The following is a 24,240-nucleotide window of genomic DNA, read 5'->3' on the forward strand; positions in this document are numbered from 1 at the left end:
TCCTGTGTCATCTTTGGTGGAGTAATGGAGGACAAAGAGACTTCAGACAACTCAGAGAATTGAAGAGTTGGAAAGAACCTTGACCTCATTTTCTGGCTTTATTCTCTGGGCAAGGAATATGCCTGGCTTGCTCTTTACCAGACTCCATTTACAAAAGAGGAAGTTGAGGCTTGGAGAATGTGAGACGAATGAGGTGACCATGACAACACCACTAGCCATTAAGAGATCAGAATTCCTACCTTCCTGTCCAACTTTCATTTCCTGTGTCCATGGTCCCTGGAGGATATGAAGGGTCAGAACAATAATCCAAACAACGATGTCGATATGATGTTAAGGCTAGAAGGAATGTAGTCATCTAATCCAACTCCCATATTTTCTAAGTGAAAAATATGAGACTCAGATAGATAGCAATTTGTCTGAGGTCAGATAAACTGTCAAAGGAAAAGTAGAACCCAGAGATGTTGCCCCACCTCAATCAAGATGCTCTTCATAGTGGGACCTGAAAAAAATGAAACCAGCACCTAGAATCACACTGCTTCTTTCATCTCTGTCCCTCAGAGATGAATCCTGTGCAAGCGACTTTCTCCAAATGGATTGAATAAAACTATTTCCAAGAGTCGAATAATGAAGATTTTTTCAAGATATTCCTGAATCTCGGGCTGGGGATGTGGCTCAAGCGGTAGCGCGCTCACCTAGCATGCGTGCGGCCCGAGTTCGATCCTCAGCAGCACATACCAACAAAGATGTTGTGTCTGCCGAGAACTAAGAAAACATAAATAAATGTTAAAAATCTCTCTCTCTCTCTCTCTCTCTCTCTCTGTCCTCCTCTCTCTCACTCTCTCTTTAAAAAAAAAAAAAAAAAAAGATATTCCTGAATCTCTTAAGATAATGATAATTGCCTTTGGAAGGAAACTCAGTAGCCTGCCTCTTACCTCTCCCTCCATGTTGTCCCATTCAAGAAATGGAGACATCTTTTGCCCCAAATTGGAGTTGATCATCATAATTACATTTTAGGTACTCCAACAGGAAATAAAAGTTATGAGGTGCCATTGGAGCCTGGCTACAATATAACCACATTTTAGCAAAAAGAGAAGCAGGTCTTTGGAGAAGAACAAGGTATAAAAGATCAAGAGAGGGACCCTGGCTGTTGCTTTTAGTTGTGATTTTTAATTACTATGTTTTTTTTCCACTTCTTCAATAGAAATGAGAGTAAATCACACATTACTGGATTCTCAAACTTGTTATGGCATTTAGAGCTCTTGATGAAAAAAACCCTAGGGTGCATTCACTGGATATGGCTTTTTAATTGGATACTAAAGACCACTCTTGTCACAAATACTTTAGACTCCCTCTCATATTTATTTGATACTCCAATATATATATATATATATATATATATATATATATATATATACACACTCCATATTTATCTGCCACAATGCCTCTGGAAATTTTAATTCTTTCTCTATTCATTGATAAGCCCTAGTCCCTCTGAAGGGAAGAATTATAACCATAACTGCCACTAAATGAGTTCCCCCTCTATGCTAGGGACTATGCTGTGTGCTATAACATCTTGCACACGTAAGATAGGTCTTTTGATGCTAATTTTACAGATGATGAGTCTGAGAAGCCCATAAGTTTCCCAGAGTCACACAGGTAAGTTAAGGACAGGAACTATTACCACTTGTGTCTCAACTGATTGGGGAGTTCTTTGCAGACTCCTCTTCTCTAACTGTGTTCTGGTTTAACAATCTCCATTTGCTCTATTACTCCTAAAGTGAAGATTTAGAAATGATGCCCACCCTCAGGGTGAATGCCTTTGCTCTGGCACTGGAGCTGGGTTGCTCACTTTCATTGTTTGGGACTCAATAGCAAAGAAGAGCTGTCAAGGCCAAAATGAGACTGTTGCTTGTAGTTATGCTTTTTACTTGACCTGTTCTCCATTTTTAATAGGAAAAGCAGTAATATCCACATTACTAGACAAACTCAGCAGGTCATATGGGGACCCTGGTGAGATAAGCATTTGAGTGGGCTGAAGAAGATGTTTGAGCAAAGGAAAACTTAGAGATTGAAGCTTGACACTTTTTAATCAGAATAATATTCAAATCCAAAAAGTGGAGCAAAAATAAGTACTAACTTGGGGATAGAGTGGGAGAAGGAAACAATAAGATTAAAAAGGTTTTAGAAATACTAAGTAAGATAGAAGGAATGTAGGAGGTGATGAGGGTGATAGTGTGGTTGGCAGGGTGCAGTTTTGGTGTAATTTTAAGTGTATATTTAATAAGATTTAAACGTGAGCTGTCAGAGGAGTAGTTACTAGGTTAGAATAAGGTATATACAGAGACTCAAAGGATCTGAGATTTATTACTGTCTTTTAACTCCTTGCAAAAAAATTACATAATGATGTTGACTCCCTCAGCAATAAAAATTGACCTACCCTTCACAATAACATGGAAGTTAATCTCCCCCAGAATTTCTCAATAATCATGTAAACATGAGGTATTTCCCAAGAGGAATTAGGATTTATGTTTTTGGTGAGATTAATGATTGAGTTGGTTCATATATTAAATCTGTGCAAAACAACATTTCTGAATCCATTGCCTTTCTAAGATTTTAGTAATGAATTAAACTTTTGGATTTACCCTAGGAAAAGTGAACTTACTCATTCTCAAAGGCAATAATAGACCAGAGTGGACTAAAAAGTAAGCAGTACCTGCCTTGCAGCTTATTAGTGAACAATGTGTCCTCTCTATCTTCTAGGCCTTAACTATATAGCAATACACAAAAAGAATATTGTTCCTATTCTCCCTGATATTTGAGAACTTAATACTATTGTAATTGTAATCTAACTATGAGTTCTTGCCAATAATTGCTCTGAAAGTTACCATTCACTATAGGGCAACTATGGCAGAGAGAACAGGGGATATGGGCAAATACACACAAGTCTGTATAAGTATTGCTGGTGATGTGTGCACACTTTATTTTCGACACAATTTTAATAAAGTGAAATATCTCTAGACTTCAGAATTTATAAATACCCATCAGCCAGCTCATATCTGGATATTTGTGGCCCTTAGGGTTTTTTTTTTGTATTAACATCTATTAATCATAAAATTAAGCCAGTTGCCACCACCAGTTAAAAAAAAAAAGTTAAAAATAAGGAAAAAAATATTCTTGCCCATGTATTCCCCATACACACTGTCATCCCTACCCTGAGGTAAACTTCATTATCTTACTCTGGGTATAGTAGTTAGATCAGGTGTGGAATGAGTTCATTTATCTCAATGTATCTGATGGTTTTAATGCTATTGCATAGCCATTAGGTGAAAAAAATGTCCCACATGTGCCTAGAGGTTTGCATGTAAGTGCATAAAGTTCAGAAATTTAACATCAAATAAATCTCCTTCTGCTTTAGGAAGCCCTAAGAAAATTTATATTCCTCTGTCCTGAGACCAGCAAAATAAATGAGGAAATAGATACATCAGTTTAAGTCCGACAACACAGAGGATAAGAAAATCAACCCTTCTCATCAGGAGCATCTGGAGATGGTCCTAAAAGAGAAAATTTTAAAACCTTAAATATTTATCTTAACCTCTGTGGGCTAATAATGTTATTAAACCAGTCTAGAATAAAACATGTTTTGCTTAACATTAATAAGTAAAGTTATATTTATGTATATAAAGTTATATTAGCAGTTTATATTTTTCTACTTTTTAGATAAATTTGAGACATAAAGGATGACTCCATGCTACATAGATTTTCTTTTCCTTTTTTACATTGATTAATTTGTTGCTAGATAATATCATCTTAAAATCATTAAAAGTACTATAGAAAACCAGTGGATGTTTTATTCTTAACCTTTTGGTGTTCTTCATGGTGCCATTTCTGAGGTTTTTGCCCACTATAACAATTCTATTTTCATGAGCCCTGACTTATGCAGAGGCCATAGTAAGACACAGGTAAATTTCGTGTTAAAAAAAAAAAAAAAACTCTGCTCCACATGAAATACCTTCACAAAAGCCCAGATATGCCCATAGACAATTAAATATTGATCCAACAGTTGGAGAAGAACACACTTCACACAAATAGTAACTGAGTTCAGTTGAGGACATGAGGTAAGTATAAGGCCATCCCTGTCCTCCAGGCTCACGTCTATTATTCCTGACTTATGGTGAGTTCAACAATGAGGTGGCACTTGGGACAAGAGGAGATTAGAGTTGGAGAAGAATCAGGAAGCAGAGTCATTATTTTAAAAAGCAATATGGACAGAAATTCTTTCCAATCCAGGAGGTATCCTTGCTGGCATGATCACATCAGTGCGCAGGTGCCAGACGTTTTCTATAGAGGGCAAAATATTTTAGCCCTTGCAGTCTCTGTCACCACTACTTAACCATATTGTGTTCCACATTAATCTTTATTTACAAAAACAGGTGGCAGCTGGAATTGGCCTGAGGGCCCTAGTTTGCTGACCCCTGACACCAATTACCACAATTTCAAACTTGGATATTATGTTTAGAAGCTTGTACCATTAATTGAAAAGAAAACAGAAAGAAAGGTGAGTTTCATGAGGAGGAGACAATGAGTTGGGTATTAATAAATATTTGACTTAATATGACAAACATTTCCCAAGCATACCTGACATTGAGTGGACAAAATGTGAGTTCTACTCTCAAGGTCACCCTCTATCAATGTGATAATATCATATCATTGAACCACAATATTAAGGAGGTTATCGTGTCTTGGAATAAGCCAGCCATTAACAGGGACTCAATAAACTGCCTCCATTCAACTCACTTTAGTCTATAAAATACACTAACCATTCAATGGGTTGAGCTGAAAAGGGGTAGGTGGAAAAAGTTACCAATGATTGTTGACAAAGTAAAGATAAGAGGGCTTGATGAATTTTAAAATATATGACTGGAAATGTGATTTTAAAAAAAATCTAGACAGATCAAGTTTAAGTTGCTAATCATGTTTGCTTCTCTTAGTGGAATAGTGGATGTTGCAATGTTGCAATGTTGCAATAGAATATAAAATTTTAAGTGCAAAAATGGTATGAAGCTATTGCTATTTTAAATAGGTAGATTACCTACTTTAAACAAAACATGTTCTATGTTCTAGTTATTAACATTGGAGAGAGAGAGAGAGAGAGAGAGAGAGAGAGAGAGAGAGAGAGAGAGAGAGAGAGAGAGAGAGAGAGAGAGAGAGAGAGAATGCACCCCCGCTGTTGTTATATTAGTCATCAGAAGAGTTTGCCTAAGGTCAATTTGGTGGCCTTGATGAAGGAAGGGAGTATATCTCTCTGACTCCAGAAGAAGTTGAAAGAAACAGGGAAATATCATTATAATTATCTACTACAATGATTTTTAGTATTTGACAAAATTTAAAGACTCTTTGAAAATAGAGATATATGTCTGTATGTATAAACAAAAATTCCATATCAATTCATGGGATTATATGCACCTCTGAATTTCCTAGAAGTTGTGTATGACAGTTTGAGAGACCCTGCTCAAAATATACCGAATTCTTTTCATGGTTATCTCAGTTGATTCTCAGACAACAGACAACAATTAACAGAGGTACCCTTATCACCTTTGTAGAGAGATTAAGACAATGATAAAAAGATCATACAGACTAAGGCATTTGTCAGGCTCCTGAGACTAGACATGAAGGCTCACACGTGCCTTCAGGTTGGAGGGACCTGCCTGAAATTTATAAGAAAAAGAAGGAAGTCATTCTTTTATATAACAACTTCCATGACACCCCTAAGGAAGCTTTCCAAAAGAAAGCAGTTTCTTTCATTTGAAATATTAAAAAATTATAGCAGGACCAAAAGGGTACTCCCCCATCCCAGAAATACCCAGGTTCTGTTCCCCAGATCCTGTGAATGGGTTATCTCCCATGACAAAAGAGATTGTGCAGATGTGATTAAGTTAATGACCTTGTGATAGGAAGATTGTCTGGGATTATCCAGGTGACCTGATACAAAGTCACATGTGCCCTTGTAAGAGGATGTAGGGAAGGACAGACAGAGGAAAAGGGAGTCTAAGCACAGAAGAGGACTTTGGAGGAAGGTGGCCATACGCCAAGGAAAAACGACATATAAACCTGGAATAAACAAGGTGCCGACTCATCCCTCCCAGTAACTTGATCTTAGCACCATGAGTCCCATTTCAGGTTTCTGACCTTCAGAACACTGAGAAAATAAATTTGTATTGGTTTAAACCACTAAATTTGTGGTAATTTCTTTTACCTTAGCAACCAGAAATGAATTTAAAAATAAAACCAAACTAATTTATACTATAATCATATTTCATTTTTTCCCAAGCTTCATAAAAGCAGGAAGTTTTGAATTTTTAGCATTTAGTGCCAGAAACAGAGCATATGTTCAGTTAAAAATTTAAAAAACAATGAAACACTTAATGCTCACAGTAGTGCCATAACACTCTGGAAAGACAGTAAAATTTAAAATGAAGCTAGGGGAATATTTCTACAGGGAGGAAAAAAGAAATGTTTAAAAGTACTATTGGGAAGTATAAAATAACTATAATTTAGCTACAATTTATACCCAAAAGATGAAGATGCAGAAAAAATATTACATAAAGTTTTAGATGAACTAATATTAATTAATGATCTAAATCCTACTATAAACCAGCCTGTTCCTCATATAAATTTTTGTAAGTTATGAAGGAGATATTCCAACTTCTAATAAATAGTTATATTTTTCTTCTTCTACACTTCTGGTCAGTGTTGCTATTCTTGGAACGGGTCAGGAAGAGACTTTTAAAAAGTTGGAGCTGAGCACTATGGCGCACACCTGTAATCTGAGCAATTTAGGAGGCTGAGGCAGAAGGATTGCAAGTTCAAGGCCAACATCAGCAACTTAGCAAGGCTCTATGCAACTTATGAAGAACCTGCCTCAAATAAAAAGTAAAAAATTCTGGGGATGTGGCTCAGTGGTTAAGCACTCCTGGGTTCAATCTCCAGTACCAAAAAGTAAAAGTAAAATCAGGTGGATGTTGCTGTTGGAAGAAGCTGCAGCTAATGATTCCTGCAAGTCTTGAAATCCATGTGCATATCCGTTAGCATCACTCTAACGTAGTAGGATGACTTTTTCTCTTTAAGACTAAAACTTTTAAGTTGATCTTCTATGTTCACTTTCATTTTTTAGGTTTTCCATAATTTGGAGGGATATAGGAAAAATATTAAAGAAAATAGAACAACATCAAATATCAAATTCATTAGATACCTGTTTTCAAACCCTAATTTCTACAAAGAATTTTTAGTTAGAATCTCTGGATGGTAAACAAACCTCCAAAACTTGGTGTCTTCCCATAATCAATTGTATTTTGTGCTTTCAACTACAGACTCAAGACTCCCAAGGGCCATTGATGGAGTCCTTGGTGGAAGCCTCCACATCTGGCCAGCAGAGACAAGAAAGGCCCATGTGGAAGACTCATAAGAGTAAGTTGAAGTAACATACAGCTCTGCAACTGCATTCTGTTGACCAGATAACTTAGATCTGATTACACACCTCACTGCTAGGAATGCTGAGAAATACAGCATGGCCACATAAGTTAGAAGTGGAGAAAACAGTATGGATGGACATAAGGGTCTTACACAGAGGTCTTATGATCACTTCTACCAACGCTTTTCTGGTTATACTCTTCTACCACTTGTACCAAATCCTTTCCTGTTCTTTCCTCTTGTTTCATGTACTCCAGGCGTTGTGGCCTCCATGTTGGTCTTCAAAAATATCAAGCTGCTAAGGTTCAGGTACTGTTTGTCCCCCAAAGGTTCATGGGTTAGAGACTCTTTCCCAAGTGTAACAGAACTGAGAGGTGGTTAATCTCTAAAAGACAGGGTCTAATAGAAAATCATTTGATCATGAAGTCATCACCTTGGATTCACATCGTCCTCCCAGATCCTGTTTTGTTCCTGCGAGAGTAGGTTATTATAAAAGAGCAGGCCTAACCCTCCATGGTCTCTTACTTTTTCTCTTGCCATGGGACATAGTTCACTCTCACACACATTCCCACCATATGGGGATACACCCAGAAGACCATCATGAGAGACTGACCAGATATGACCACTCAATCTCTGACTCTCAGTCTCTGAAATGGAGCTAAATAAACCTATTTCACAATAGCCAACCTTGGCTATTTTATAATAGCAATACAAAATGGATGGAAACATAAGCCATGGTCCTACTTCAGAGCTTTTGTACACTGTTCCTAGAATCTTTAATAATGTTGTTCCTCACTAGATATTCCCAGGGATTATCCCCTAACTTCATTCATGTCTCTGTTGAAAACTGCTTCTTCGGAGAGGATTTTCCTTAGAACATCCCCATCTAAAATAGCAGTCTCTTTTTCCAGTCCCTTATCTCACGTCTTCTCCTTTATACATTTATCACTCTCTGACTTCATAATATAGATATATTTGTGCATCGAACTTTTATCTATTTGCTGTACCAGAATATAAGTTTCAAAAGGTCAGGGACTTCTGTTTCCTATACCATTGGGTCTGCAGCACCTAGAACATTGCCCAGCATCTAATAAAACACTCAGAAATCATTTTATTGAATGAATTATGTTTCTAACAAGGATTTCAAATATGCAAATGCTACAATGTCTCTTTTCTGGTGTTCCCATCTTCAACACAGTCCATATTACTCTCTCTCTCTAAAAAATCATCTGATCATTTCACTTCCTTATTCCACTAAATCCTATCCATCTTAAAGACTCATCTCAAGACTCAGTTTACCCAAAACTCCAGCAGCCCCACACTCCTCAGGACCTCATGCATGTGTCTGTTTGGAAGTCAGCTACTTATATGGCTGTCTTTGCACAGGAATGAGACAGGGCGATGTGTTACTAGATATAATGTTGTGTCCTCATCGTAAGGTACAGTGTCTGGCATATCATAGAACTGTAACAATATCTGCTAGCCCAGAATTTTCAACGATTTAAAGACTTCCACTTGCCTCAAGAAAATCAAGAGGAAAACAAAATTTCATCCACTCAAATTTTTCTAAGCATTTTTAATAAGAATTTGGCAAAACATTATTTCTCTGAACTTCTGAACTGTAAGAGTGCAAATAAAATTATTCTGTAAATCCTATATAAAGAATATAATGGTTATTAGAGGGGGATTTTTATTTAAATAAATAAATAAAACTCAACAGTTATAATTGTTGAGTGTTGCATTTGTACATTGTAGTAAATGGAGAATCCTTAAATAATGATATACACATCTTATTTACATCATTTTTACAGAACTTAGTACATAATCTTATTTGAAATTACTGTAGAGATTTTAGTATTTGTTTCTGTGATACAGTGTTAATTTTTAAATTCTGAGTCATTTTGTTATTCAATTCATGATCAGAGAATCCAGGTCTAATTATAACATTATTAGTACAGAAATAAAGGGTCCACTTCATAATGCTATGCTTTATCATACTACTTCTATGAATATCTTACAGAAAAGAATGGAAATTCCACATAGTAAATGGATATTGAGAGAGACCATTTACTCCTAGAAATAACAAACTGAAAAATTACCCACTGGTTGACAGGAAAATCTAATGTTTTTGTTAGCTAGATAAAACCTTTTCCATTCACCTTCCATATGTATATGATTTCCATAAAATCCAGCAACATTTAGACAAATGTAATTTTGTCAGAAACACCTTCACATATAAAAAATAAAATATACTACTTTTATGTTTAGACTTTATAGATCCCTACACAAATGTATTTGTGTATGTGTGTGTGTGTGTGTGCATATTCTGTGTAATAGGCAACAGAAAAGATATGAAGAAGCATTATTTTTGGGTTTCTGGAATCTCCTGCCATTCTAGAAGAACTACTAGATAAACTGGAATTTTCATTTAACACTTTCTACAGGGCACCATTTACATATTGTAGGATTTAAGTTGTGCAACATCATTGCAACTAGATAAACTTAACTCATCTGGGGTACACTGAATATATTCTTCAATCCATAAACATCATGTTGTGGCATGAATTCATTTAATAATCAGTCCTTATTAGTAACAAATATTGTAGTGGTGGTAAATTAATCACTATTTGTTCTTGCAATGCCCTTATACCTATTATAAAAAATAAAATTTAAAAAAACTATATCTTAATTTATTTCTGGTTTATTTTTTCTTTTGTGATGTGATGTTACACATTCCAACCAGAAATCTTTACAGTTCTGCTTTAAAAAATTATATTCCATCCAATGTATTCTAGTTCAAAACTGTCAAAGGAAAGAGCAAGAGGCCAACTGGCTGGCTGGCTGACTATTTTAGACAGGGCCCCTTGGGGATGTACTACCTGTGTAAAGTTAACACAAACCAGGTATTTTTGCTTTGTGGTTTGTTAAAATCAATTTTCTCAGTTGACCTCCAGTATAATCAAACTCTAGGTTAATTATTTAGACTGGAAAAACTTACAGGAAATTGACATGAGAACCATAAGAGTATCAGTTTATTTCCACAGGTTGACATGCTTGGCAGGAGAAGTGTCAGTTTCCTTCCACATCAAGAAAACTGAATTGGATGGTTAAAGTTTGCTCCATAAGCTCAGCCTAAGTGTAATGGGAGCTAAAAAAATTCTTAAATGTATTCCATCAGACTAAACAAGTAATTCAGATAATATTTGTAAATAGATTTATTGAGATATAATTCACATACCATAAAATTCACCCTTTTAAATCATGCAGCTCAATGACTTTAATTTATTCATGAATCATGAAACTATCATTCTAAACAACTTTTAGAACATTTTCATCCCCTCAAAAATAAATCCTATACCCATTAGTAGTCACTCCCCACTCACTCTTCCTTCCCTCCTCCCTCTGGCCTTATAACCCTAGGAAACCACTCATTTACTTTCTGTCTCTATGGACCTGCCTATTCTGAACATTTCATTACAGTGGTCCTCTACAATATGTGGTCTTTTGTGACTGGCAAATTTCATTTACATAACAATTTCAGGGTTTATCCATGCTGTAGTATATATCGATGATTTGTTCCTTTTAATTTATGAATAAACTTCCCTTTTACAGATACACCACATTTTATTTTCCACCCATCAATCTGTTGATGGATATTTGTGTGGCTCTTACTATTTGGCTACTATGAGTGATGCTGTTCTAAACATTCATGGACAAGTTTTTGTATAGACATATTTTAAATTTCTTTTGGATATCTACATAACATGGAACTTATGGATCATATGGTAATGTAAGGTTTAACCTTTTAAATTAAACTATTTTGAAACTATTTTGAAAAGTAGCTGCCTCATTCTCATGTCCATTAGTAATCAATGAGTGTTCCAATTTCTCTACATCCTTACCAGCAGTTGTTATTTTCTGTTATTATCTCATACCATTAGGTATCTTATATAATAACTCCTGATGGTTGGTATTTGCATTTCCCTGAAGGATTATAATGTTGGACATCTTTCGATGTGCTTTTTGGCCATTTGTATATTTTTCTGTAGAGAAATGTCTATTCACATCTTTTATTCATTTTATAATTGGGGCATATATCAGTATTTCATTCTTCTTGTTGCTAACTAATATTTTGCTGTATGGCTACTCCACATTTTATGTATCCTTTCATCTGTTGATGCCCTAAGTAAAACAGAAAAGTCAGTAGAAGGGCAGATTTGCTCATGGCTTGATCTGAGATGTCCATCTTGTCCTGCCCAGGAGTGTTAGCATTTCTGATTCTCCGTCCTTCGGGTTTAGACTCTGATTACACCACAAGCTTTCCTGGCAGATGGTGTTAATTCTCATAATCACAAGAGCCAATCCTTCATAATGAATCTCTTTCTGATTATTTCAATATCTCCTATCAGTTCTGTTTCTCTGCACAACCCTCACTAATACAAGTGACTTTGAGGAAAGAACATTTCCAGTGGGGCTTGGCAGGGTGGGAGGCACAAAATAAAAGTAAAATTTATGGTTTATAGGAAAATGTCACAAGTGTGTTATACAAACTACTATTTTAGAAAAGAAAAAAATGTAGTTTAGGAGCAGCAAGAGCTGAGGCAGTAGGACAAGCAGTGATTCAAGTGTCTATTATCCAATCAGTTGAACAAGTCTACCTTAAGAGTATTCCAGATGGAGAAAATCTAAACATTCAACAATAGGGCATTGATTAGGTACGCAATGCAATACTAAGTATGGCAAAAGCCCATGCAAGCATCAAAGAGAAAGAGAGTTTGGATGAGTGTCTCCAAAAGATCCATGGGTTGAAGCCCTGGTCTCCAGGGTGGTGTCATTGAGAGGTAATAAAATCTTTAGGAGGTGGGATCTTATGGCAGGTCCTTAGGTTACTGGAGTGTGCCTTCCTCCCTCTCTCCTAGATGGAGATGCGATCACTTCCTCCAACATGTGCTCTTGCCATTCTCATCTACCACCTCATCAAAGATTCAGCCAATAGGGTCGCTTGATTTTAGATTTGACTGTCCCAAATATTAGCAAATGAATCCCTTTCTCTCTTTAAATTAAGTGCTTCTGGTATCTCCTTATGGTAACTAAGATGTACTAACACGATAAAGACACAGCAAGCAAAGGCAGAGAAGGAAGGGAGGGAGGGGGAAAGGAAGATGGAAGAGAAAGAAAAATAAGCAAGAGCCTGACTTATATTCTTGCCTTGGTCTTCCAGAAATCCAGATGTACTCAGGCAATATGAAAAAGACATCAGTTTCTGTATTGATGTTCTGTGAAAGATCTTACTATGGAATGATCCTACCACCTGCCTTCATTTTCCCTCACCAAGAGAAACTCAGTTTTTATTGGGGCAGCAAGATGTCCAGCCTGGAAAAATCAAAGCAAGTTTATTCCTCCATACTGGGTGTCCACGTTCACAGACCTACTGTTTGATCTAGCGACCAAATTCTGGCCAGTGACTGGGTCCTGGGAGATAATTACTTTTGTGGAAAAAGAAAAAAATAGAAACTCTTTTCCACTTGAATTTTTTTCTTCTTGAGCATGGTTTGTAAAGATATGATTTTAAGAGGAATGGCAGCTATCTTACAACTCTTCAGTGACAATCTGTTCAGAGCACAATACTGGGCAGAATGCAGGGATGTAGAAGAAATAGAAGTTATAGTCCCTCAGCCTCCAAACCCTACAATGCAAGGTATCAAGACATGCAAATGAATTAACTCAAGAACAATTGCAAAGCAATTTACGGTATTAGTCAGTGCCAAATACTGTAAACTCAATGGCCAGCCTCCAAATTCCACTGTTGATAACTCCATCCTGCCAATGCTTCCTGTTAATCTACCTAAATTGAAGAAGTTTTTAGGAAAAATGTGACATTTTAGGGGAGTCTAACCTCAGTTTCTTACATATGTTAAACACATTCCTGACCCTTTTTAAACACCACAAATGACTTTTACATGGGGAAAACAAATATCAAAAATGCATAAAATTGACATTAAATTTTAGGCTTGGTAAATAAAGCCAGTTCATCACTGTGGGACATTATAAAGTTCACATAATAATTTGAGATTTAGGTTTCTTAGTTTGTTAATTGGAGCTGATGATTCCTTCAACGAATATTTAATGAGCACTTACTAAATGTTAGAAGCTGTTTTAGGTCATAGGAATGTAGCATGAACAGGAGAGACAACGTTCTGGGCCTCAGAGGTAGTGAAACAGAAGAAACAAATTTACTATATACAAAGTGTAGTGATAAGTTTGACAGAAAAACATAAAGCAGGAGGATTAAAAGTATGCAAGATAAGTGGGCAGCGTGGCTAATTTACATATAGCAGTCAAGAAATCTTCGATAAGACGCTTTCCTTTCTTTCTCCGTGTAGTCTGTGGCATGTGCATGCATGTGCATGCGCACAAACATACACATGCATATCCACTACCCTGATGTTCTGTAGGAGGAAGGGAAGAAGTCAAATAACTGAAAATACATGAACATTTGGTAATTTATTCAGCACTACATGAAAGTAAGGTATGATTTTCATTATTATTGTGGATAAAGTCTAAAATCCTTAGCTTGACATTTAAGATTCTTAAAATACAACCTTCCAACCTACCCTTCCAGTTTTATTTCTACTTACCTTATGGTAACTAAGACGTAACTAATTTTCAAATAAAATTTTCACTTCATCTCATCCAGTTGGCAATTAATCATGTACCATCTCATATTGCCTCTATTGTCTCTTCAGTCTAAATCCTCTAGGATTTCAGTTTTTATAAATTCTACATCCCTAATGAAATCATAAATTTTTGTATATCATCAGTCTTTTATGCCTTGAGCATAAAAGGTGTTCAATAATATCTATTGGTTTTGTTTGATGTACTGTTTTAGCATTTACCATCATTCTAAAAGCTACTGAACTACTTGGAATTCAGTGTCATACTCTATTTTTTACTAGTTTTGAATTGCTTTATTTATTGGGCAATTGTATATTCCTTGAATAGCAAAATTTTTTAAATTTTCTGCATTGTTAGAGCTTCTACTTGCTTTCAGAATTTCCCATATGGGTCACCTCAGTGTCAATCAAATCTTCAAGACCATAATCTTATAAGCCCTTTTCATAGCCTTTTCATGTTTTAGGAATGTTCATTGTTATTGTTGTTTCACAAATGATTTTCACGTGAATGTTTTAATTAAAAGAACTTTCCAGCAGTCTGAAAAATCAAGCAGAGAGAAGAATTAATCAAGTAAAAAAGAATCTATAGGGTAAGTACCAAGTGTGATTCTGATATACAGAGTAATAATAATCCTATAATGACATCTACATCCTACTTCCTGAGACCTGTGAATATGTTACATTACCTGGCAGAAAGTACTTTGCAGATGTGATTCAGTGAAGAACATTAAAACAGAAGGATGATTCTAGATTATCCAGGTGGACCTAATGTCATCAAAAGGGTCCTTCTATGAGGGATGCAGAATCAGAAGAGATGAGACAATAGAAGTAGAAGTCAGAGTGATGTGGTCACAAGTCAAGGAACTCATGCAGCCTCTAGAGACTGGAAAATACCAAGAAGGAATAACTTGTCTCCTCAGAGTCTCCAGAAAAGATGTACAGCCCTAATTGCCTCTTTAATTTTGATGTTAGCCCTAAAAGATCTATTTTCAGATTTATGCCCTCCAGAGCTGGAAGATTATAAATTTGTAATTTGATAACTTTGTGGTTATTTGATATAGCAGTAGTAGAAAACTAATATAGTGATATAGTAAAAACAGCCACAAACTAGAATCTGTTATATCTAGCATCTAATGCATGCATAATAATTGAGTAACCTCAGGAAAAATTATTACTTCAGTTTCTTTTCCTATAAAATTAAATTTTATCTACCTGTACAGTGTTCCTATGAACACAGAGAAAATTCTTCATATGAGCATTTTGTAAAGTGTTTCATGTTATACAAATGTTGTATGCAAAATTTTGGCTTAAATTTTTTTAATTAATTAGTTTATTTTAATTAGGTATATATGACAGCAGAATGCATTTTGATTCATTGTACACAATTGTCTCACAACTTTTCATTTCTATGTACATGATGTAGCATTGCACCATATGTGTAGTCATACATGTACTTAGGGTAATGATGTCCATCTCATCCCACCATCTTTCATGCCCCATACTCCTTCCCCTCCCCCCACTTTGCCCAAAGTTCCTCCATTTTTCTCATGCCTGCCCCATTATGGATTAGCATCCACTTATCAGAGAGAACATTTGGCCTTTGATTTTTGGAATTGGCTTACTTTGCTTAGCATGATATTCTCCAACTCCATCCATTTAGCTGCAAATGACATATTTTATTCTCTTTTAATTCTGCGTAATAATCCATTGAATATATATACCACAGTTTCTTTATTCATTCATCTATTGAAAGGCATCTAGGTTGCTTCCACAGTTTAGCTATTGTGAATTAAGCTTCTATAAACATTGATGTGGCTGCATTACTATAGTATGCCGATTTTAAGTCATTTGTAAATTTTTCTTAATGAGGCCACAGACTGGAAAAAAGGCATATATCCTTCATATTCAAATACTGTAAATATTGCTCCATAACCACTCCTGAAATAAAGATGTTTTAGAAGTTACCATCCCGCACCCTTGTCACAAACTTCTCATCAGCCAAAACAAGTATAATGAATTAATTTGCAGCATTCTTTGCTAAATAACCAAGATATAGCCTTAGTATCCTTTTTAATCCACCTTTAGGATGTAGTTCTCAATCAACTGGAGAAGACACTTACTTAAAAATCCCTGACTTAGTGGCTTAGAAAGTTTGTTGTTTTGGCCAGCCTCAAGGGTATTAGCTGAGAGTTTGTTAGAAATGCAGATCCCACTCCAGACCTATGGAATCACAACAGCATTTTCAACAAGATCTCTAGGTGAGCCCTGGAAATTGGTCAAAGAGGGTATTTTGGAGTGATTTGAATACCAGCTGTGTCCCTTACAACCATAAACCAGGGGAAGTGTCTAAATCATCTAAGTTTCATTTTCTTCATACACAAGTGAGGAATAATACACATCTGATGGCTCATTGTGGGAATTTGAGTGCTGCATATAAGGCGCTGTGCACAAGGCCTGCCAACAAAGACTCAGTTAATAATAGTTTTCCTTATTGTCTCATTTTGCACCATCTACAGCGCTAACCATATTACACACCCATTCATAACTGCTGGAGCTGCTCACTAGGGCCAGTTTCCAAAGCAATCCACGCCTCTTGGGAAGAGGGGTATTCTATTCAGTGGAGGACCGTTAGCAATGCCAATTCCAAATACGTAGGATACTGTACGCGGTACAACAAATATTAAACGTCGGGCGGCCTCCTTGCTCTCAGATCTTCGCCGCACGTGGCTTTATTAAAAACACGTCTACTAGAGTCGAGACGAGACTCAGCCTTGGAGTCTAATGACCTGCAAGAAAAGGCAAGGGCCAGAATTCCTACTCTGCCGCTCTGGGTCACCAGCTCGCTTGCCCAATCCTCTTCTTAACTTTCGATCTGATCTCCTGTCGCTGGTCTCCTTGCAGCAGAACCACAACCTGCCTTCCGCCGCCCAGCTACCCCGCCAGGCGCGCAGCAGGCGCGGCTGGAACTCTTTCCCCTGAGACCGGTTAGGCAGAGGAGGGGGTTCGTGAGGGCGGAGCTCCGGCGTCTGCTGCTGCTGCTGCTGCTGCTGCTGCTGCTGCTGCTGCCGCCGCCGCCGCCGTCACCGCCACTGCCTGCAAGGCTGCAGCCCCTGGCTCGGGTCCTCAAGCCCGGCAGCTCCGGACAGATGGGAGCACCTGGGGCCTGATGGATGAACAGTCGAGTTCGTGAACTCCCATCACCAAATTTGCTCTGCGCCTGGTAGTGGCGGCGACCGGCGGCTGCAACCCAGTGGCGGGGGCTGCCGGGCGATCCCGCCCCGCTCCAGCGCGCCGCCTCAGCTCTTTGCATAGTAATTTCAGTTCCTGATCGCACAGAGCTGGCTCCGGGACTGGGTTGAAAAGGACCACAGCTCGCCAACCAGAGACATCGGTGTGGCGCCCAGAGCCTGTGCTTAGGATATGCGACGGGAAGCCCTTGCTACAGCGCAGACAGTGGCCCCGCGGCGCCGGGGAGAGCCAGGCGAAAGCAGGTAGGCGACCTGCGGCGTAAGGAGGAGACGCCCCCCCTCCTCCGCCACTCTGCCCAGTGGCCAACCCTGGGGGCCGGAGCGTTGCGGTGTGTTGTATATTGATGGGGGAGGGATTTGGTCCCACATTTTGCTGGGGGTTCCTTTGCCTGTTGCTCTTGTCCCCATCCCATCCTCGCAGGTAATGAATTTCTCTGCAAGGTCATTGCTCCCTTAAGCTCTCTGCCTTTGAAGGTAAATAGGAGCAAACTCCTGATGTTCGTGAGCTGGGGGATTTACAATCAGTCGGGTCTGCACACTGAGAATATCGAAAGAGGGGCGTGTGTGTATGTGTGTGCGGCATTTTTCTTATTTTTCTTACGTTTATTCCCATTAAGGTCAAAACACTGGACATATATAAGTATTTTCATGTGTGTTTGTGTGTATATATATATTTACACATATATAGTTTTTCTTGAGATGGGCGGGGAGAGAATAGGAAGGGCTGGCAGAGGTTGATAAAGGGAAATCATTGTAGAGACCTGTTCAGTGTCTGGAGGTGAACTTTGGAACCACATTAAGTCAAGATAGAGACTAGAGCAGATAAACAGCTCTGTAGATGTGGATTTTAGAAAAAGGTCTGAAGAAGATAGTCAACCGATACAGCAGATCTTCATGATATCCAGGCAAATGGAAAAGATGTAGGCAAAATTTCAGATGCAACAATGGTCAGTGAAAGAGGGGAAATGGAGGGGTACATAGTTGACATTGGGAAGTGAATCTGGGGTGGAGAGAGACAGCAAATGCAGGTCAGGTTTCTAGGGCCTTCTGGAGGGGTATTCAGAGAAATCACTGCCTTTGAATGTAGACAGTTCAAGGTTAAGATGATGTGAATGTCCACAAAGCAGCAGAGGAGGTGGGGGGAAAGAGAAGACTTGAAGGGGGAGGGGAGAAACCAAGCTCTGAGTAGTCACTCAAGTAGCAGCCACCTTTCATTAAGGTGTCTTCTTCCTCCAGTTAAAACTGTGCCTGGATATGCTCGATTTAAATATTTTTCACAACACATTTATTAATGATCCATTGGACTGTGTTTTCATTTTATTTTTGCAAGGAATCTGGGTCATGGTGGGACTGGAAGAAACTGAAGTGTTTACAACACCAGAAAGATTTGGAGAGAGAGTTGATTAAGGCTCAGCTTCATGAAATATTTACACATCTCTTGCGTGGGCTTTTGTTTGCTCCTGTTGGTGCTGCTGCATATTTTACTTTGATAATGCTTTGAATGTACTTCTCCCAAATGTGCTTATTTTCCAGTTAGAAACTATTCTTTCTTTTCCATTGGGTTCACCATTGACCTGCCTTAAGTAACAGTTGTGGGAATAAAGATACATGAGTCACAGTACAAAGAATAAAATCTTCTCTATTGCTATCCCCAAATGGCCAGAGTTTGCATAAGAGAATGTTCTTTGGAAAGAGTCTTTTTCCCCCCCAAGTTTGTAGGTGTTTTGGAGGGTGGGATGTACTGTTGATTCACAGAGAAAAAAGTAGTGATTGCTGTCATGGTCTAGAATGTGATATGGTAGAAATTTATTTTGGACACAAAGCAGTTGAACTCATAGAGAAACGTGGACGTTGTGTTGGATTGTGGTGAGGCTTCACCTCATCAGTAACTACACTTATGAAAATGATAAGAATCAAATCACTAGTGCATCAGCTTCACATACAGAGTGTAGAACTGAAGCAATTTGTGACCAAATCAGTCTCAATTGGAGGGGAGGGGAGATTCCAGCAAGCTGTTTGGAAATCTGAGTGTTTTAATTGCCTCTAAAGACTTGCCCAATACACTTAATTATTTGTTCCTGCAACATTTTCTTGATTATGCCCCAAATAAACTTGAAAGAATATATTTAGATCCATCTATCTCTCACTGTTTGAATTGCTAGTCACAAACTCGGCAGCCTACAGGGAAACACTGATATATTGGTGATGGAATTACAAAATCATAAAATACTGGCCTCAAACAGTGAGGACACACAATTGTAGTTCCAAACTTGCTCTGGAGCTCTCTCTGTGGCAGCTGCATGTGGCCTCGGTGCCCTCATTCATTCCCTCAGCCAGACCGTTTTCATTCATGCATTCCACATATATTTTTCTTGAATTGACATGGTCCTTGAATGCAGAATAAAAGGATGAACAAGACGTAGCTTCATCCTACAAAACTTGAGGGGGAGACTGATAGTAAGAGCTAGTTACATGCTATTGCAAGGTGCTAAAGAAACCAGATTGTGAAGGTAGAGAGAACAAGACAAGTCTACAGTGGCTCTGAAGGATGAGAGGAACTCACCAGGTGAACAAGAGAGGGCAAAATATTCAGAGTCCCAGAAAAACAAGGAGCTCTAAGTTGTTAAAAAAAAAATGTGAGCTGGGTGTGGTGATGTATGCTGGTAATTCCAGCCACTCAGGAGGCTGAAGCAGGAGGATTCCAAGTTCAAGGCCAGTCTGGTCAATTTAGCAAGACCCTGTTTCAAAATTTAAAATAAAAAGTTCTGGGGAAGTAGTTCAGTGGTAAAGTGCTTCCCTAGCATATGTGAGACCCTAGGTTCAATCTCCAGAATCACGAAGAACAGAAAACCAAACAAATAAACACGAGTACATAAAGGTAGAAAGTTGAGGATGGAGAGGAAGACAGGATCTACCTATGAGTCCAGCGGGCAGCACCTCATCTGGTCAGTAAACCATTGGCTCTGAAGAGGTGAAGTAAATGCATACATATTCAGGCTTTTTATGGTTTCAATGATCCAAATTCATATCCTTCAAATATCTACAAACCATATTTACCTTGATTTATAATCACCTGTTAAAGAAGAAAAATGTTCCTGAGTAAGTCATAATTGAGTCTCATTGACTTCATCCATGAAATTTCTGACCCACTTTGCACATTGTGAAAGTCAAAGAGATTATGAGGGAAAGGAAATTTGAGTTTCATAGAAATGAAATTTAGAAATGCAGAGAATCGTATTTTATAATAAGAGTGTATAGGGGGAAAGATGGGAAATTGTATATACCAAGCATTTACTTGTTCTAGAAAACTGGAAAAAGCAAATGCACCAAGGCATGAAACATTGAATGAACAAACAACTAAATTGGGAGTATTACTTAAAGAGCCCAATGGCCACATATAATTTTTAAATAATTTTTAAGTGAGAGAAATGGCTATAACAATTCCATGGTAATCAATAAATGCCCTTCTGGTATTGCATTTTTAAAACTGCAGGTCTCAAACCATTGTGAAGTCAGTGACTATGATCAGCATTTTTTTTTTTTTTAAATACAAGAAAGAGCCAGGTGTGATGGTGCACGCCTGTAATCTCAACAACTTAGAAAGCTGCGGCTGGAGAATCACAATGTCAAGGCCAGCCTCAGCAACTTAGCAAGATCCTGTCTCAAAAAGTAATATTAAAAAAAGGACTGGAGATGTAGTTCATGGTAAGCACCCCTGGGTTCATACCCTAGGACCCTCCCCCAATATAATAAGGTAAGACAGCGTAAAAGAATAAGTACTATTCATGGGAATTTTAAAATTAAGTACTTATATGTGGTACGTAATGGACCGTGATGTAAAATATATATCCTATTATAACCATCATGTTCCAGAAAGTCCAAAGGCTACTGCTTTAAATGACACAAAGAAGAGATGCTGCTACTTTGCAAGATGCCAACAATTTACCAGGACTTCAGATCCACAAGTATTTATGCAATATTCTGAAAAGCAAAGTTGCTTCACTGAAAAAGGCAAGAGTGTGTCTTATGAAATGCATTCCAGTAAAGTCTGAGAGCAAGCTCCTCAGGGACTGAATTGGTCTGCAAAACTTCAGGAATGAGGGGGAACTTGAGCTAGTTTATGAATGATGTCTGGATCTGGTTGGGCACTGAGGAAGGGGTGGTGACATAAAAAGAGACAGCAAAAAATGAAGTGGGTGGTGGGAGGTAGCTTCAAGAATCATTTGGAGAAAAAGTGATTATCAAGTTGGAGTAGATAATGGTAGTGAAATTTCTGTTTAGACTGAAATGTTACTCAATGGTTGCTATTATTTTTAATAAATTTAATAAGTTATGCCTATTTAAGGTATACAATATGATGTTGATATTACCTAGTTACTATAGTAACTATGGTTAGACAAATCAACCTATCCATCATCTCCCATAATTACCCATTTCTCATCCCATTCTTCATACCCTTACCCCCAGTCTACCATCAACGGCAAGAGTAGTTATAATCTACTCATTTGTTAACAGAAATCATGATGCTATACACTATTTTTAAAATATTTTTTAGTTGTAAATTGATTCAATATCTTTTCATGTATTTATTTTTATGTGGTGATGAGGAATGAACCCAGTGCCTCACACCCGTGAAGCAAACACTCAACAAATGAGCTACAGCCTCAACCCTGTGATACACTATTTTTAGCTATAGTCCTCCTCGTGTTGTACATTAGACCTTTAGATGTTCCTCCTACATATCTATTGCTTCATGTCTTTTGACTTGCTTCTCCTCTTTTCCTCCCTGCTCCTACTATTGTTTTAGTCTCTATTTCTGTATATGTAATCTCGTTTTTAAGGAGTTGTTAATTATTTTATATCTAAGATTTCTCTTCCTAATCCTGCTGCTTCAAGAAAATCTGGATGGAATGGTTATAACATCATCAATATGTTATTCTCTGCCATCTTTTTCATTCTTTTGCAATCATTTACTGGTTGAACCTTAATTTAGTTGAATATGATAGCTGAACTGTTGAAGTTACGACATACACCACATTGCAGCAAGATAATTTCATTTCTCAGAACACAACTACGGTCACTGTCACAGAGGGTGAAAGGGGGCTCAGGTGACCGTCCTATTCTCTTTAACAAACTTCCTCCCAGGAAAACTTGATAGAGGCAAAGTCCTATGCAAGGCACTGACCGCCCTATGAGTATGTGCAGGTCACTGGGCTATGCATCCCAAAGGGAAAAGGAGCATCTACCATGTTTTCTTTCTTTCAATTTTTCTATGACTTGTCCATCTTCTTGCATATTTAAATGTGCTTATATATATTTTAAGAAAAGAGCATCCTTGTGTTTTGTCATAGGTAGCCTAATAATTATTTTGAGAAGACAAAATCAGAAGAAAGTCTTTGTGCTTCTGAAAACTTTATTGGCTTTCTCAATATTGTGATGTTGGTACCCTTGAATGAAACTATACCTTTAACCAGAAGAACAGTGCCAGTTAGACTCATTGACTTGAATTAGTTGATTTGGACAGCAGTCAAATACAGAAATTTGCATCCACACACACATATCTTGGACGCCTCTTTCTTTCATCTTCCTTTTCCACATCAGAGTGTTTCAATTAGTGATAATCTAACTTTTTGGCATAAGAGTCTAGTTTGAAATAATAAAATCATGTAAAGGTTGCATTTGAATTGAAAAGACGTGTGTATGTATGTGTGTCTGTGTGTGTGTGTGCGCGCGCGTGTTTCTTACAATTTAAATTACTTACTGTCTTGACTGCCAGAGAGAAAATTATTCACAGCTTTTTAACTGGGCATATTGGAGTTGGCAGTGCAGTAACAGCTTTCTAATTTTTCATGCCTGTAATTTGATTGTTGCCTTTATTTTAAAGTTAGCAGCAAAATCGGGGTTCCAAATTATTACTAGCAGGCACTAATAACTGATCCTTGGCCATAGGTTAAATGCAGTTGACCTCTTGAATACAAATCCAAATCCAAATCTGGAAGGAAGTTTAGAAATCTGTATTTTTAGAGGTCCCAAAAGGATTTGGACAGCCAGATTTGTACACTACCTTGAAGTCCATGCCTTTATTTACAGGGAAATAAAATGGTTACAGATGAATTCCTGGGAACTTAATAACTTATTTTAGGTCACTGTTGCAGCAGGTGCTAAAATCCAGAATTCCTTTTGCTAATTCTTTACTGTTTCTCAGATACTGAGAACAGGAACAAGACCTCAGAGAACCTCCGTGGGGATGGAAGGAGAATCAAGTAACTTATGCATCCTTCCTCTATAATTGAGAGTCAGTGTGGTATATTCTTCCAAATGACAGTGCAGTCATCTCCATCTCTGTCTCAAGGATCTGATGTGGCAGAAACATTGCAGGAATCAGCTGGGTGATTTGAAGCAAGACAGGTTCTTACACATATACACTGATTCTACTTAAAATTTCTAAGTCTTGGATCCTAAACAGAATGGATACCTGAGCATCTGACAAGAAGATTGGATTAATTAAGATTTACAATCTATAACTCTTGCACAACTAAAATCCCTGAGGATTGGGGGGACCTAAAACCTGGAGAATAAAAACCTACCAAGTCACAGGCATCTCCAGGGACCTCAGCTATGTTACTAATTCAGTAACGGACAGCTGGACAGAGATCTCCAAGGCTCCTTAAAAAATCACATTTGCATCTAGTAATTTTGTAGAGAAAAAAAGAGTTGCGGAAAAATCTTTTTTTAACCATGAGTTACAAATAGCGCATCAAAGTGGGAGATATAGTTTATGGGGAATAATCACATACTTTATGCTGTTAGATTCTTGATTGTTTTTCAGGGATATTGATTTCTAAATAGGC

General features: G+C 37.7%; 1 protein-coding gene across 1 annotated transcript in view; it reads left to right on the forward strand.

Moving 5' to 3' along the window:
• Positions 1–17,490: 17,490 nt before the first annotated feature.
• Gprin3 (GPRIN family member 3) overlaps positions 17,491–24,240 on the forward strand; it is a 62,742-nt gene continuing 55,992 nt past the window's right edge. Inside the window, exon 1 of the mRNA XM_021734705.3 lies at positions 17,491–17,632. The gene's annotated coding sequence lies outside the window, so the exon portion shown is untranslated. The remainder of the gene's footprint in view (positions 17,633–24,240) is intronic.

The sequence above is a fragment of the Ictidomys tridecemlineatus genome, chromosome 9, assembly GCF_052094955.1.
Source record: "Ictidomys tridecemlineatus isolate mIctTri1 chromosome 9, mIctTri1.hap1, whole genome shotgun sequence".
NCBI lineage: Eukaryota > Metazoa > Chordata > Mammalia > Rodentia > Sciuridae > Ictidomys > Ictidomys tridecemlineatus.